General features: G+C 38.1%; 1 protein-coding gene across 10 annotated transcripts in view; it reads left to right on the top strand.

Annotated features, from left to right (window-relative positions):
* The window catches only part of LOC119535969 (LIM domain containing preferred translocation partner in lipoma), a 740,701-nt gene that overhangs the window by 277,886 nt on the left and 447,930 nt on the right, over nt 1-14,885 (top strand). The gene's annotated exons all lie outside the window — the stretch shown is intronic.

Raw genomic sequence — 14,885 nt, 5'->3', positions numbered from 1 at the left:
GCTACAGAGTGACTGAAAAATTGCTGTGATGAAAATTATATGCAATGTAATTATTTGTCAAACTTTAGTGTTTGATGTATTTTTCATGAAAAAACAATATACACTTTTCAGAATGTGTCTACATTGCATTTTCATTGAATTCTTATACATCAACCTTGTGTGTCAGGCATTACAGAGATTATTCTATCCATGTTTCAGATGTGGAAGTTCAGAGTCAGCAGCTAATATGTTCTAGATCAAGGATAGAATCCAGATTTTTAAAATCCCAAGTCACTTATATTTTACCACGACATACATATAACACACATACACACACATGCAGTAACTATCATTTAAATGTGGAACTTTTCAGGAATTAATACTAAGGTAGAAAGTCATACACATTTTGTTTATGGCACTAAATGTTTATATTTTAATCAACATCAATCAGCAGATAATTTAGAGATGTGGTTATCGGCTAAAGTTGAACATTCACCTCTTATTGTGTAATGTTGCTCAAGTTCCTGATAAAAATGAACTGCAGTGGTGATCTATTTGCCACCATTTAGGGACCTTTATATTCCTGTGCTTTTTGCAATCACAAATCTATTTCTCTGTTCTGATAATTGGTCCCTGGAAGGTTCAATGTTAGCATTCAATTGATATTCTCAAATGGAAAACCTGATTGAAATAGGAGATGGATATAAGATATTTCTTCTGATCAGGGACATCTTGGGAAGTAGATTTTTCGTGGACGGGAACAGTGTTGAGAAACAACAGTGCATTCAGCGAATGGATGAATGGTAATTTATATGCTATACTAAATGGTGACAAAGCACTGTCCTGTTCTGAAGCTTGGCTTCATCATTTGCAGGCTCTGTGACATGGGATACGTCACGTATCCCTTTGAACTGAATCACTGGGTCAAAACAGAGGGATGGGGGTTGGGGCACTGATGTTGGGCCTCAGAGAGACTGTGTCAAGTTACCTGTGTTCATTTTTCTTTCTCCATTTCCACTAATCATTGTGTTTCTTTACCCTCCTTCTCTAAACTACCTATGCCACCATTTTCGCTTCGTCTTTCTTGCCAGAACTGGATGCTTAGATGATCGATGGTTTGCTGCAAGAACTGATATTGTTCATGTTAACATGACATGCGGGCTGCCTGGACAGCAGCCTACTTTCTGTAAACTGAGGCAGAGGCTGAGTGAGGTGTGACCTTGGTGGTGCCTGAATTATCTTTTGTTTTCCTTGCTCCTCTTGCCATGTGGCCATGGGTTCAGTTCATACTTCTCTGTGGAGGATTTTCTAAACTTAATAAACAGCCTATAGTGTATAGATTTTTTAGGTAAGCCCTTTATTGTGGTTACTTCTCTGTCAGTCTGCCTAGTATTTTTTTTTTTTTTTTTACGTTTACATGTCAGATTGAGGTGTTTTATCCTGAGACTGTCAACTGGTTTTGTGAGGAAGCAGAGCAATCTGGGTAGCTGAGAGGAGTCTGTTTGGACCCCAGACCCTCCTCAGTCAAGAACTTGTGGAAGGAGTTTGTCAGTCTAGAGAGACAGTAAAAAGCTCTCTAAGGAATACAAAGTTTTCTCCTGTTTCAAAAGGCAGGAGAGATGCAGATTGTATACTGACATGGACAAGTCTATGAAGGTATATTTGTAATCTGGCCTCTCCAGATTTGATTTTCATTATGTGAACTTCATTTCCCTGCTTTTATGATTGACACTTGTACATAAAGGAACACACAATACTTGCTAAAAGGAGAGAAGCCGTTTCCATACTGGGCTCCATTTTATGGTTAATTCATTTACCACTCTACTCAACAACAGCAAAAATAACAATTCCCGTTTGTTATTGGAAATAATGCAAACAAAATGAAAGAGCAGTAGGCAAGTTCATGCATATATTACTGTAGTTTATATGCTATACTATATGGTGACAAAGCACTGTCCTGGTTTTGAAGCCTGGCTTCATCATTTGCAGGCTCTGTGACATGAGATAGGTCACGTATCCTTTTGAATTTGTGTCTCCATTTAGCGAATGCACATAAGCATACCTGGCCTCTGTTCACTTCTCCTTCGTATCATTTATTGTGTGCAAAAGTGTCCTGCAAGTTGTAAGTGCTGAACCAATATGAAAGGCTGTCATCTCACTATTTGGCTATAAAGAAAGCGGTAGCTTGAATATCATGTGCCCTTCTTCGCTATTTTCACTCCAGAAGCACTGGGAGCTTCAGAACTTCTTTTGCTGACATTTCTAATTAGCAATGCTGAGTCTCAGCCTTGTATCAATCCTCCCAATCCTTAAGATGGAAACAAGTGTTCCTGTTATAGCTTTACCATGTGCATGACAGGAAAGAATAGTGTTGCCATCAGAACCTTAATTTATCAATCTTACTGACTTAAAATTTTAAATTCGCAAGCTAAAGATGATTCATTAACAAAATGTTTTTCATGCGTTAGCTTTTCCCCAGGGAACAAAAGGAAATGGCTCACACTAGCATTTCTAATAAGCACTCATTCAGCAAAGGGTGGTGTGCCCTTAATTTTGTCAGCATGTGTATAAAAAAATGCACTTAAAGTAGATATGTTTTATTCTGCAAATGCAGTGCATAATTTTCAAATACGCCTTTAATTCTGCCTAAAACCTGTTCAGATCTGTGGTTTTCCTCTCTTCATTAAACTGTTCCAACCTAAAAATTTTCATTTTTGGAGATTTAGATATTTTTCACTTCTTGGAAAGAGAACAACTAACAATTTAAATATTTTAAACTGCAAAGATACCATTTTCTCCTGCACAGTTGAAGTGGTTGAGCTGTATTCTTCTTCTAATAATACAAATGATCTGTGCATATCTGTGTGTGTATGGATTTGTGTCTATGCATTTATTTGTTGAAAGGATACAAGGTACAGAGGTAAATTTTGAGAAATTAAGACATGATTATGGACCAGTTTTATAACTTTAGCTATGCATTTGAATTCTAAACTCAAAAGCAAAAGGTTGCGTTTGTCTTTTTGTTGATCTGCAAATGGGGAAAAAAAAAGTCTGTTATACTAGAACTAGATTGTTTTTAGGCATTTATAAAAGAAAAGATGCAAGCAAACATTCATTATTAAGAATAAAAGTTGGCTCCACCCCGAGCACAGTGGTAGAGTGAGATACTTTAGGGCTCCGGCCCCCATAGAAGCTTTGAACAACCAGTATGAACTGACAGAAATAACTTTTTCAAAACTCCAGGAAACAAGTAAGGGATTGTAGTAGCAGGGGGAGTGCCAAGTCAAGAAAAAGGCTCCTTAAAAGCAGTAGGATCTATGGCACCCTGAATGGCCCTTCCTCAACCCCTCACCAGCTTGGTTCTGAGCCAGCCCGTGCTCCCAGTGCAGATCCCTGCTTCCTGCTCTAGAGGAAGCAAAGTGGCTCTCATGCAGATATTGGGAGCATGTATGCCTGGCACAGTCTGTCTGCTGGTGACCTGAGGGATTCACTATCCCAGAATTTGTCCTGTGTATATAAAGCTTTCACAGAGCTCTCCTACAGAATGCTGTATGAGAGCAGTTAAGTGGTTGCCTGGGGCAAGGTATTGCTGGCTGTAGGGCATACAGTACAGTCTCTGGGACTCTGAGGAAATGTTTCCTAGGGAAGAGGGAACATTCACATCCCTGTAAACAGGGGAGTTCCTGAGGCCATAAGGGCATGCCCAAGAAAAGACTCATGCACATCAGTGAGGTCCCTGTGGTTTTGGACTTGAGCTATTTTCTAAACTCATTGTGTGGATAAGCTCTAAAGGAAAGCAATCTGATCAATTTGCAACAGTTTTTGTTGTTGTTGTTTTGTTTTGTGTTGTTGTTGCTGTTAGCTCCCAGCTTTCAAGGAAAGCTATGTCATGATACTCGAAAGTATAAGTTGAGGAATAGAGGCCTCAGAGTCTAACTACCAGTGATAATACGTTAAAATATGAAAATGTCCAGGTTTCAACAAAAGATTACAAAACATACAAAGAAACAGGATGTGATGGCCCATGAAAAGGAGATAATTAAAGCATTAGAAACCATTGAGGAGGAGGAACAGATCAGGGACATAAAAAAGGCTTTTTAAAAAATGGTCCTAAATGTGCTCAAAGAGCTAAAGGAAACCATGGGCAACAAATGAAAAGAAATCAGGAAAAGGATAGATGAATAGAAAGAGAATGTCAGTAGGGAGAGAGAAATTATGAAAAGTAACTAAACCGAGCTGAAGACCACAGAAACAGAAATGAAAATTTCCTTGGGGGTTCATCAGCAGATTAGAGATGGCAGAAGAAAGAATCAGTGAATTTGAAAATAAAACAATTGAAATCATCCAGTCTTAGGAACAAAGAAAAGAAAAAATGAATAAAAGTGAATTGAGCCTGTGGAACCTGAGGGATATCATCAGATTTACCAATATGTGCATTGTGGGAATCCCAGAGGGAGAAAGAAGAGAGAAAGGAGCAGGGAGAATATTCAAAGAAATAAAAGCTGAAAATTTCCCAAATTTAAAGAAAGACATGAATATATGCCTCCAAGATTCTCAACAAATTCCAAACAAGATAAATCCAAGGAGACCACAGCACGCCATATTATAATGCCAGAGATAAAGAGAGAATTCTGAAAGCTGCAAGAGAGAAGGAACATGTCACATATAAGGGAATGTCAAAAAGATTAGGATCTAATTTCTGATTGAAAACCAAGTAGGCAAGACTGCAGTGGGATGACATATTTAAGGTGCTGGAACCAAAAAAATGCCAACTAAGAATTGTATATCTGGCAAAACTGTCTTTCAATAATGAGGGAGGGATTAAGCATTTCCAGGTAAACAAAAGCTGAGGGACTTTGTCATCCCTAGACTGGCTCTATAAGAGATGCTAAAGGGAGCTCTTCCAGTTGAAGGGAAAAAGATACTAGACAAAGGTTGAAGCTACATGAAGAAACAAGGATCTCTCGTGATGATAACACAAGGTTAGATATAAATTCCAGTACTATTGTGTTTTTAGTTTGAATCTCCATGTTTTACTTCCTGTGCATCTAAAGGCAAATACACAAAATGTAATGATACATCAGGTCTTTTGGACTCATAATGTATCAACATTCAGAGAAGCTGAGAGAGGAACCATTGAAGCCAGAAGCTGGAAGCAATGAAACCTGGGAGAGAAGGACCAGCAGACGCTAGCCGTGTGCCTTCTTATGTGACAGAGGTCCCAGAGGCTGGCAGCTTGTCTTCAGTGTTCCGGTATCTTCCCTGTTGATGCCTTCAGTTGGGACATTTTCACAGCCTGAGAATTGTGAACTCTAAGTGAATAAATCTCCATTGTAAAAGCCAACCCATTTTTGGTATCTTGTGTTCTAGCAGCTTTAGCAAACGAAAACAGTATCTAGGCAAACAAGAATGTTATAGATTTAGGATATTAAATTTAAGCCCCGTGGTAACTATGAAGAAAATATTGGAAATTATGCAAGCTCACAGAAACAGAAATTCAAGTACGGGTTGTCAGGGGCAGGGGACAGGAAGAATGAGAGTTAGTGCATAATATGTATAGTGTTTCTCTTTGGGGAGATGGGAGAGTTTTAGTAATGGAGGACAGTGCTGCAACAGTGTAAATATGAATAATTCCACTGAATGGTATGCTTGACAGTGGTTGAGCTGTCAAACTTTACATTGTATAAATGTTCCCACAATTAAAAAAAAGAACGAGCCAATAAAGTGTCAATGGCAATTAAATGCAATATTTGATGCTAGACAGGATCTAATAATGGAGGACAAAAGGCTCAAAAGGACATTTTTGGGACATATGAAAAAAATGGAGTACATTGTTGATAGCAATGTTAAATTTCTTGAATTGATAACTGCACTTAAGGTGGTTGCATAAGTAAAATATCCTTCTTAGGAAATGTACATGATGTTATTCAGTGTTCAAAGAACATAATCTTTATAGTCTACATTCAAGTGTTCAGAGACAAGGATTGATAAATAAACAGCCAGACAGAGAGACAGATAGACAGATGGATAGATTGATGAGTAGATAGAGTGATATGACAAAGATGGCAAAATATTAAAATTGGTGACTTTAGGTATCTAGAGGGATAAGAGTATGCTGGAGTTTTCTGTATGGGTTTGCATTGTTTTTACAAATATCTCAAAAGTTTCAAAGTATTTCAAAATAAAAAGTTAAAAAAATATGTAAACAAAATTTTAAAATCCTTCCTTCCTTCCTTCATTCAAGCATTCAGGCAACGTTTGTTAAGAACTCAACATGTAACAGTGATTGGGATTAAGCGGTTATCAAATCCTTGCCCTCCTGGAATTTACATTGTAAAGGGAGGTGTTTTCATTTCAGTGACTCAAATGCTGAAAATATTGTGTTGTCACGCGCGCGCGCGCGCACACACACACACACACACACACACACACACACACACACAGCATGATAAGGGAATTAAGAGTGCCCTGTTCATTTTTGATATAGAATAGGTCTAATGATTTTCTTGTAGTTCAGTCATCAATAAAGGCCTTTCTTCCTAAGATGAATTATTTCATGTGCTCCTTCCTTGTCCTATCTGGTAGGGAAAGGAAGTGTGTACCGCTTTTGCACCTAATTCTTTTAATTTTCGGTAATAGCATCTTTTTCATAGTCTGCTTGAAGATAGTGGTTTTGCAGGTGTGTTTTGTGCTTAATAATCTCAGTAGAGTTTTGTCTACAATGTTTTCTTAAAAAGGGTTTGGGGGCACCACTGAAATGACTAGAAACAGCTCTCTTTAGTAAACACATGGGCATTGTCTTACCATTTCAAGTGATCATCCAGTTTCAGCTTCCTTTGGCCACTCAAATCTCACATGGTCTTTATTAACCAATGAAAGTAACAGGTGGCATTTGGCTTTTAGATTTCTTTTAGTGTCTCTTTCTGTTACTCTTCAGACTCTAGGCCAGTGGGGCTGTCAGAGCCAGAACATCCTGAATTATATACCTTATATTCCTTTCTTTGTAAAAGCTTCATTGCATTTTGTTGTGAGAGAGAGGTGTTGTCAGTACAGGCAGTTCTTCTGATGTTGAAACGTCCTTCTTTCAATCCTTTATTTTTTTCAATATTTGAGTGGCAGTAATATCATAGGAACTTTCCCAGGTACTTGTGAATACAGTTGTGAGTGAAACAGACATGGCCTTTGGTTTCTTGCAACCCATAGTCTCCTCAGGGATGTAGTCATTAATCAAGAATGCACACACATGTAAACCATGGCCACTGCCATGAGGGGGAGGCAGAAAGAGTGATGGTCTATAATAGGGGTAGCCGATCTGTTTATGCTTATTTGATGCAAGTGTATGTTAGGGATGCTGTAGGTCAGGGAAGCTATAGGATAAGGTAAAGTGATGGGGAGGAATATTCAGGCAGAGAGAATAATTCAGTATAGGGACTCAGAGATATTAGGGAATGTGACGTCTTCCAGAAATGGAAAATTAGTATTGTGTCAAGGGCTTTTATTCACTTTTTTCAACAACTTTTTAAATTGGGTGATTACTATGTGCCAAAATACAAGACCTAGAGCTAGGGGGTGAATGAGGTGAGGCTGGAGGGTGAGCATGGGGCTCTATCATGGATCCATGACCCTTGAGTTTTCCCTATAAGCAGCCCAAGTTCCAATGATCATTCTTTTTAGATCTGGTTTCAGATCTCTCTTAATCTTCTGTTCAACTTTCTCTGAAGGTGCTGCAGTTTGTCTGGAGGACTGGGAGAACTAAGTGTAGATTTTAAATCTGACTGTCAAGAATAGATCCATTCTTCTTGACATTAAGTTTTTTTCCTTGCCTTACTGTTTTCAGCATATATCTCTTGCTATTTTTCTTCTTTTGCAATGAACCCAAAGGTATATTATGTACTGTTCAAGGACACACAATCTGTGCAGAATTGATATAGAAATAGGTTGCCCTTGGACCCTGAGCTTGTTTTACTAACTGATCCTTGCCACCTCGTTTCTCCCCAGAAAGGCCTTGCTTGGTACCTGACAAAGTCAAGCTATTGTCTGTTCAGTTGGTATTGTCTGCTAAGAGGCTTAATTCTTCTTTGAGTTTCTTTTTCTTTTGTTGAGGGGTGATACAGTATTCTTTTCTCATAATTGAATGTGATGGAAAGGAAAAACAACAGAAAAGAAAAGGAACTTTGATAATTTCTACCCACTTCAGACTTGGAGACCTTATAACTTAATGCTTTCCACCCACCGCTTATGTCCTCTGTCTCCAAACTCTGTGAAACGAAATGGTTGATATTGAAGAGAGATGTGTTTCTTGGCCCTTGCTTCATTTCCTCGGGAATGAAGTGGCATATTATATAATGCAAGGTGTCCACAACATGGGGCTGAGGCCACGGCTTGGTTTCTCCTTGTCTGGTGATGGACTTATTCTGTCTTACGAAGAACTGCTGTCTTGGTACAACTTATCCATTCTTTATATCTCTTACTTCTCTCCTTCTTATGATTGCCTGAGTCTGTTCCTTTCCAGAGCTTAGCTCTTTAGCTCCAAACTTATCTCCAAAGTTAAATTGGCCCTCATAGCTAAACATGAACATGATTCTCCCTTGTGTTTAGAGGTCTGCAGGAAGAGGATTGTAGTTGGATGTTTAAGATTCCTCTTTAGTTAGGATAACCTATTCTGGTTCTTTGGCTTTATCTCTTTTAAATCTGCTCCTCCTCTTGCGTCTACTTCTGACACTGCTCAGTCACATTATTTCTCTTTTGACTCTACTTCTTCCTTAGGTTGTTGAGATCTACCCTTTGAACTTCTCCATCATCTTTGGCATCCCAAGGCATCTTGACCCCTCCATTATCTGGCTATGCCAAGCTTAGGTCCTTAATGGACTCTGGGACTCCTTATTGCCATGCCTAACCGTGCAGCCAATCTGCAACTTGCAGTCAGACCCTCCTATAATATGCATCTGTACTGTTAGTGACCTACTGATACCTTGAATGTATCTGCAGTGTCTGTGGGAATAAGTCCTAATTCAGCCAGCACCTGCAGTCCTTTGCTGATTGAATCTGTTTGTTTAATCTTAACTCCAACTACTTACCTTAACCCATTACGCTGGTTAGATTGGATCATGTGCTTTCTTTGAAGATCACCTCATGCCTTTGCTTGAATGGTTCCCTCTATCTAGAATCCACTTTTCAATGTTTCTGCTTCCACATGTCTATTCTACAACCTTTATCAAAATCATCCTTTCTCTATTAAGCCTCCCCTGATGACATAGCTGTAAGTTGTTTTGATTTTCACTGAATTTCTATAACACCTTTTTGTTATATGTCTTAGTGTTCGACAGATGAGATGGGAATCAGTTTAAATAACTCTGGGTCACAAATATAGCAAGTACAACTGTGAAGATTCTAATTCATATTTTAACTAAAAAATCCATATTGTTTCCACCACCCTGCATTCTTGCCATCACACATCTTTCTACTTTATGTAGTACAGTTGTGGACCGGGTACTGAAATAATGTCTTCTTTTGTTGAGTGCTTAGTATATTCTGGCACTGTTTTGCATATTTTTGTTTATTTCATTGAATCTTTATAAAAAAATTTTAAAGCAAGTAATCTTACTGTTCCTTCTTTACATATGGGAAAGTGAGGAACAGAAAGGTTGAGTAACTTGTCCAAATTTACATAGCCAGTAGGGAACAGGTAGGAGATCAAATCCACTGCCTGGGCTTGAGAGCCTGTGCTGTCAACTGCCATGCAGTGCTATCAGTAAACAGGAGTAAAAAATAAAAAAAAAAAAAAAGAGTTGATGAAAGACACTGACATTTTCAGTTGATGGTATTTGACATTCTTGGTTGATAGTATTTGAAAACTGTGGGCTATGATATTCTTGGTAACTTTTCTCAAAGGAAGACCAACATACGTTGTCTTTCAAGACTTGTATATTTTTCTAGGATTTCTCAGTTTAAAATTTATAAATTTATTAAAATTTATAATTTGATATAAACCAATTGTTAAAACTTTCCTGCTTGGAAGGAAATCAACTGCAAAATCTTAAATTGTTTTATTTGGAAACAGCTCCAGTTTTATGCATCATACACAAGGATGAGCTAACTGCTTATCTTCTGCTCTAGAAAGTATTTGTGATCAGTTGTTGGAAAACAGCTTCTCTTGGTGATGGGCATTTGGAGAAGTATCTTGTATGCAACTGAGATGACACAAATTGCTAATACTCCCTTTATGTTTTTCTTTACAAGAGATAAGCTAGAATCATAGTTGTAGAGGCAGTTGCAAATAGCAGAGACAGTTGGCATGGAAGACAATTTAATAGATGACAAAGATGCTGCTTCATCAAGTTGGATGGCTTCAGGGAAGGTTAGACAAAAAGTTTAGTTGAAAGCCTGATGAAATCTCAAGACCATTTTAATGACAATGTTTGGCAAAATGCTGCTGCTTCAATTGACAGCAAGATGGGAAAAGGGAGGTGATGCCCAGATAGACTGCCTTCTACTTCTAGAAAGATTCTTAAGCAGTTCTTGTAAAATGGCATCTACACATGTCTAAGAGGATACACTTTTCTTGAAGCTAAAGGTTAGCTTCTACGAATCCCTGTTAATAGGGTTCAATTAATGTTTGGAGTGAATAAAAAAAAAATAAAGTCCTTAGTTTACTTGATTGGTGAAGTAATCAGTATCACGTATGAGATTGTGAATTTAATTTTTATTAATCACTTGTTACTTCACAAGGTATAGGCTGTTGAAAATGGTAGATATGGGTACTTGATTTAAAAATGTGACTTAAAATGAACTCTTTATCACAATATACTGATTAGAGAATGAGAAGGATGTTGTTGGTAAAACAATTTAATGTGACCTGGTCTGCTCTGGAACTGTTAAAACCAGTTATTAGTGCTTAACCTGTCATGAGAATGTTTATTTGTCCAGCATCTTTCTAGGAACCTGTTTACTAAGGCGATAAAGAGGCCTACAGTAGACAAATGAGCTTGTGGAAAAGTAAATCTGTTTTTGTTGGCTGGTTCATTCATTCATTCATTTGGCATTTATTGACATTATCTACGAAACCCTGTATGACAGAGGTTTTTCAAATGTAGGTCAGCCAATCATACTAGTGAGTTGTGTTATGACTAGCAAAAACACTTCACGTATAGTTAAGGTAAGTATTGTTGGAGAAATTTTTCAGTTGTGTATTTATGTATTTGTATTGTTAGTGTGTATGCTGTATCTTAGTGTAAAATGCATTTTTAAAATTCTGGGCCATGCTTAAAGATGTCTGAAAAAATGATACAGGGGACATAGATATCAATCGTAGTTTCTATCCACAGGGAGCTTACAGTTAAGTAAATATAGAGGTAATTATATTGTAAGTTAAAATGTGATAATGCTAGAAAAGACTCAGGTACCTTCTATGAGAATGCAATGAAAGCAGAAAATAATTTGAATGCAGAAACTGACAAAGGTTTAGTGGACCTGAACATTGTGTTAATTCCTGATGGGACTGGGCATGTGGAAGTCGGGTAGGGATTGTTAGCTATGGGTATACTTAAAGGCATTGCATAAAATTCCAAACAAAAACAAAAACAAAAACAAAAAAGCATTGTGTGTCTTTTGGTTATTGGAGGTACAACATCCTTGGCTTCTGAGTTTTAGAAGAATGCCTGTCACTCAGAGCAAAAAGGAGTAAACTCAACAAATGGATCTTAGGCTTTAGGAAATGCCTGTTGATTTATGAAGAAAAGTGCATGGAGTGACGTGATAATAGTCTCTAATTACTTTAAGATTTCTGTATAGAGAATGCAGCAATCACTTAGTTCTTGAATCTTTTGAGGAAAGGGCAAGAGATAACTAGCCCTTTCTGTGCTGTGTGTTTGTTACTCAGCACAGAAAATTAGGCATCTCTAGAAGTTGCATTAACCCTTCAGAAACTCTGGGACTACTATTTGGTATCTAAAGCAGAAATTTACTATAAACTCAGAGAATTTTACATCTGAAAGTTAATCTTTTGAGGGCCATTAGAAAGAAGTGTTCAATTTTCTCTGTGAGTATTTAGAGTACACATTGGTGGTATACCTGGAGTAGTAAAATCATCCCCAGAATTTGGTCCTGCTAAAATATGGAGCCGAGTTCCTCAGAAGGTGCTGAATCATTCAAGCTGAGTTTGTACAAACTCCATCTCTACATCTGGGAGAGGAGATAATTGAATAAGAGGTTGATGCCATCACATTAAGATTTTTTCCCATTCTGCATCCTCCTGTTTCTAAACTGGCCATCTTGATATGCAGTTAAAAAGCAAAACAGACTGGGTGAAGGTTGACAGTGAAATGACCTGTCCAAGATCATATAAGGAGTTAGAGAAAAAATAATGCCATTTTTCAAAAGTGCATGCGTAATACACAAGAAAAAGAAATGCTGGCCAGGTTACCCTTAGAATTTGGGTAGGTAGAGTTTTCCCACTGAGAGTAAAGGACTAGGAGGTCTTCACTTTGACTGGCATAAGCGAGTGAAAGGCTCCCATGCTTTGGAAACTCACTGTTTTAAGTGTCAGTTCTCCTATCACTTGCACTGCTTTGAGGGATGGTTAGAGAATTAAGATCTGGGTACTATTCCCTTATCTTTTGAGGTCACTGTTTTGAAGTGCTATATGCATAATAATGGTATTATTAATGATAATAACATGCGGCATGTTGATATTAAACTGGTAGCTGATATATGGAGCAGCAGATACTGTATTTTTAGTTCATTTCCTTAGGCAAATGCAAATGTTGTACTTGCATAGTTACCTCAGGCATTCACAAGTTGGAATTCCAGCGCAAACAGTTTCCAGTAAATATGAACCACAGTTGTACCATTAGTTTTGCATTCACTAGGTGCCTTTTGAAGCTTCTGACAAGATAATTGAGGGACAGCTTGGATATGAGATAAACTGTGTATGTGTATGAAAGATTCAGCAGGGATTTAAGGCACTTCCAACTCCCATGAAACATTAAACATATTGGCTGAGGCTAGCTTAAAGATGGGCTTAGGCATTTTTCTTGATTCTAAAGAGTTGTCTATTGTTTTATTGTGTGAAACAAGATGAAGGCAGTGCATTTTAACGAAGACATGAGGTGAACACAGTTAAGCTGTGTTACCTTTCTTAGTTTTAGGATAATGGGGTTTATTGTCATAAAATTTAAAAATATTAACTTTAAATTTTTTAATCTTTTCATTTTGGAAAATTTCAAGCCTAGACAAAAGTAGTAAAAAATACTATAATGACTCTCCATGAATATATTACACAGCTTCAACAATGATTAACTCATGGCCAGTTTTATTTCATCTTGATACCTCTCCTTCTTCTCACCATGGATTATTTTGAAACCAATTGTGGATACCATATCATTTAATTACTACTGTAAATTTTAATCTTTAGTAGGTGTGCCTAAAAGGTTTCTCTCAACCATGAAGAATAACTCAGGAAGCCTCTCTTGCAAGATGTTTATTGATTTTGTGGCTTTTTCATGAGCATAGGAGAACTACAGTTTTTTGGAAGAGAAGATTAGAGAATGCAGTCCTTTGTTTTGCCTATTTCTCTATTTTCTGGTAATAGGCTTGGCTTCGGGGTAAGAAATAGGGAGTGTTGTTGGATAAAGGTTTGAACTCTAAGTGACTCCTTTGGCTGGGAGAGGCCCCAGGTTGGAAAGCGGCCCCAGTTTATTAAAGTTACTAATCAGATAGACTAGGTTTACATTGGTGATCCTTTTATACTGAAGCCCAACAAACCACTGGCATTCTTAAAATACCTAGCATATCAGTAGTATTTTATTTATAGAGGAGTTGTGGTCTTAATTTAAAATGTACTGTAAGTAAAAATACTAAAATAAGCCCAGTTTGAGCATACTCCTTAATACTTTATTAAGGTGATTTCTCTCATCCTAAGTCCAGGGAGTGGGTTTTTTATATCAAGCATAGAACCTAGTATGTGTTTGTTTTAGCTCAGCTTACCTAGAGAATGGAGCCTGAGGCAAACGTGTAGCTGCTTTATTGGAAAGCCAAGACCCATGGAAGAGCAGGAGTGGGGGAAAGTAGTGTTAGGCATAGTGGGAGAAAGAGCAAATACAAGGGGATATATGACCAAGCTGTCCACAGTTTCCTAACAAGTGCAACTGATTGCTTGGTCTCTCAGCACATCCTCACAAAGGCTGCAGGAACTAGTGTGTCTCCGAATAGTCTATCAATGGGAAGAAGGGAGAAGAATTTAGGTACTAGTCCCTGATTCCCATTGCTCCAGGTACTTGCAGTCAGTGCCCCTGCCCTTCTGGGTTGTGCTGCCTGGCCCTCAGCTTCCAGGAAGTCAGACGTCAGGACGGTGGCAACTCTGAGAGTGTTAGCATGGCTGATGAGATGGAGCCTGTCTAGTGCCTTCAGAGCACTATAGGAAGCCCAGGGGCAGAAGATAAACTCATGAGATGTGAGGCAAAGATGTTGGGTTCATGCCTGCGAGGGACAGCCCTGCAGACTCAACAAGTGGAGCCATGTGTCTCCTACCATGGAGGCCTCACTGAAACTCTTTCTAAGGAAAATTGAAATTTTTCCTACACAGCCTATAAGGGAGTGGTTAGTTCCCAGTGATCTTCCTGAAAGATTGTCCTCAGTAGCAATCAGAGACACCATGATGGCATGAATCCATAGAGGCACCTAGACTAGGTTCATCACAGAGTTCACTGTCTTTTGAAGAAGGAATAAATGAATCTTTCTTTGCCTGAGTCTTTTTTGAACTCGCAGGTAAATATAAGGTAACACAGTTCTTTTCTGATTGTAATATTTAAGTTATCTTCATCCTGTCCAAGTTATCATCTCTTTGGGGATTGAATCCCCATGTTTAATGCTTCCCCTGAATCCCTGAATTACCTAGCCCAGTCTTAGGC

This window comes from Choloepus didactylus, chromosome 1 (genome assembly GCF_015220235.1).
Source record: "Choloepus didactylus isolate mChoDid1 chromosome 1, mChoDid1.pri, whole genome shotgun sequence".
In the NCBI taxonomy this organism is placed as follows: Eukaryota; Metazoa; Chordata; class Mammalia; order Pilosa; family Megalonychidae; genus Choloepus; species Choloepus didactylus.
Note: the sequence above shows the minus strand (reverse complement) of the source record. Positions and strands in the feature narration are given on the sequence as shown.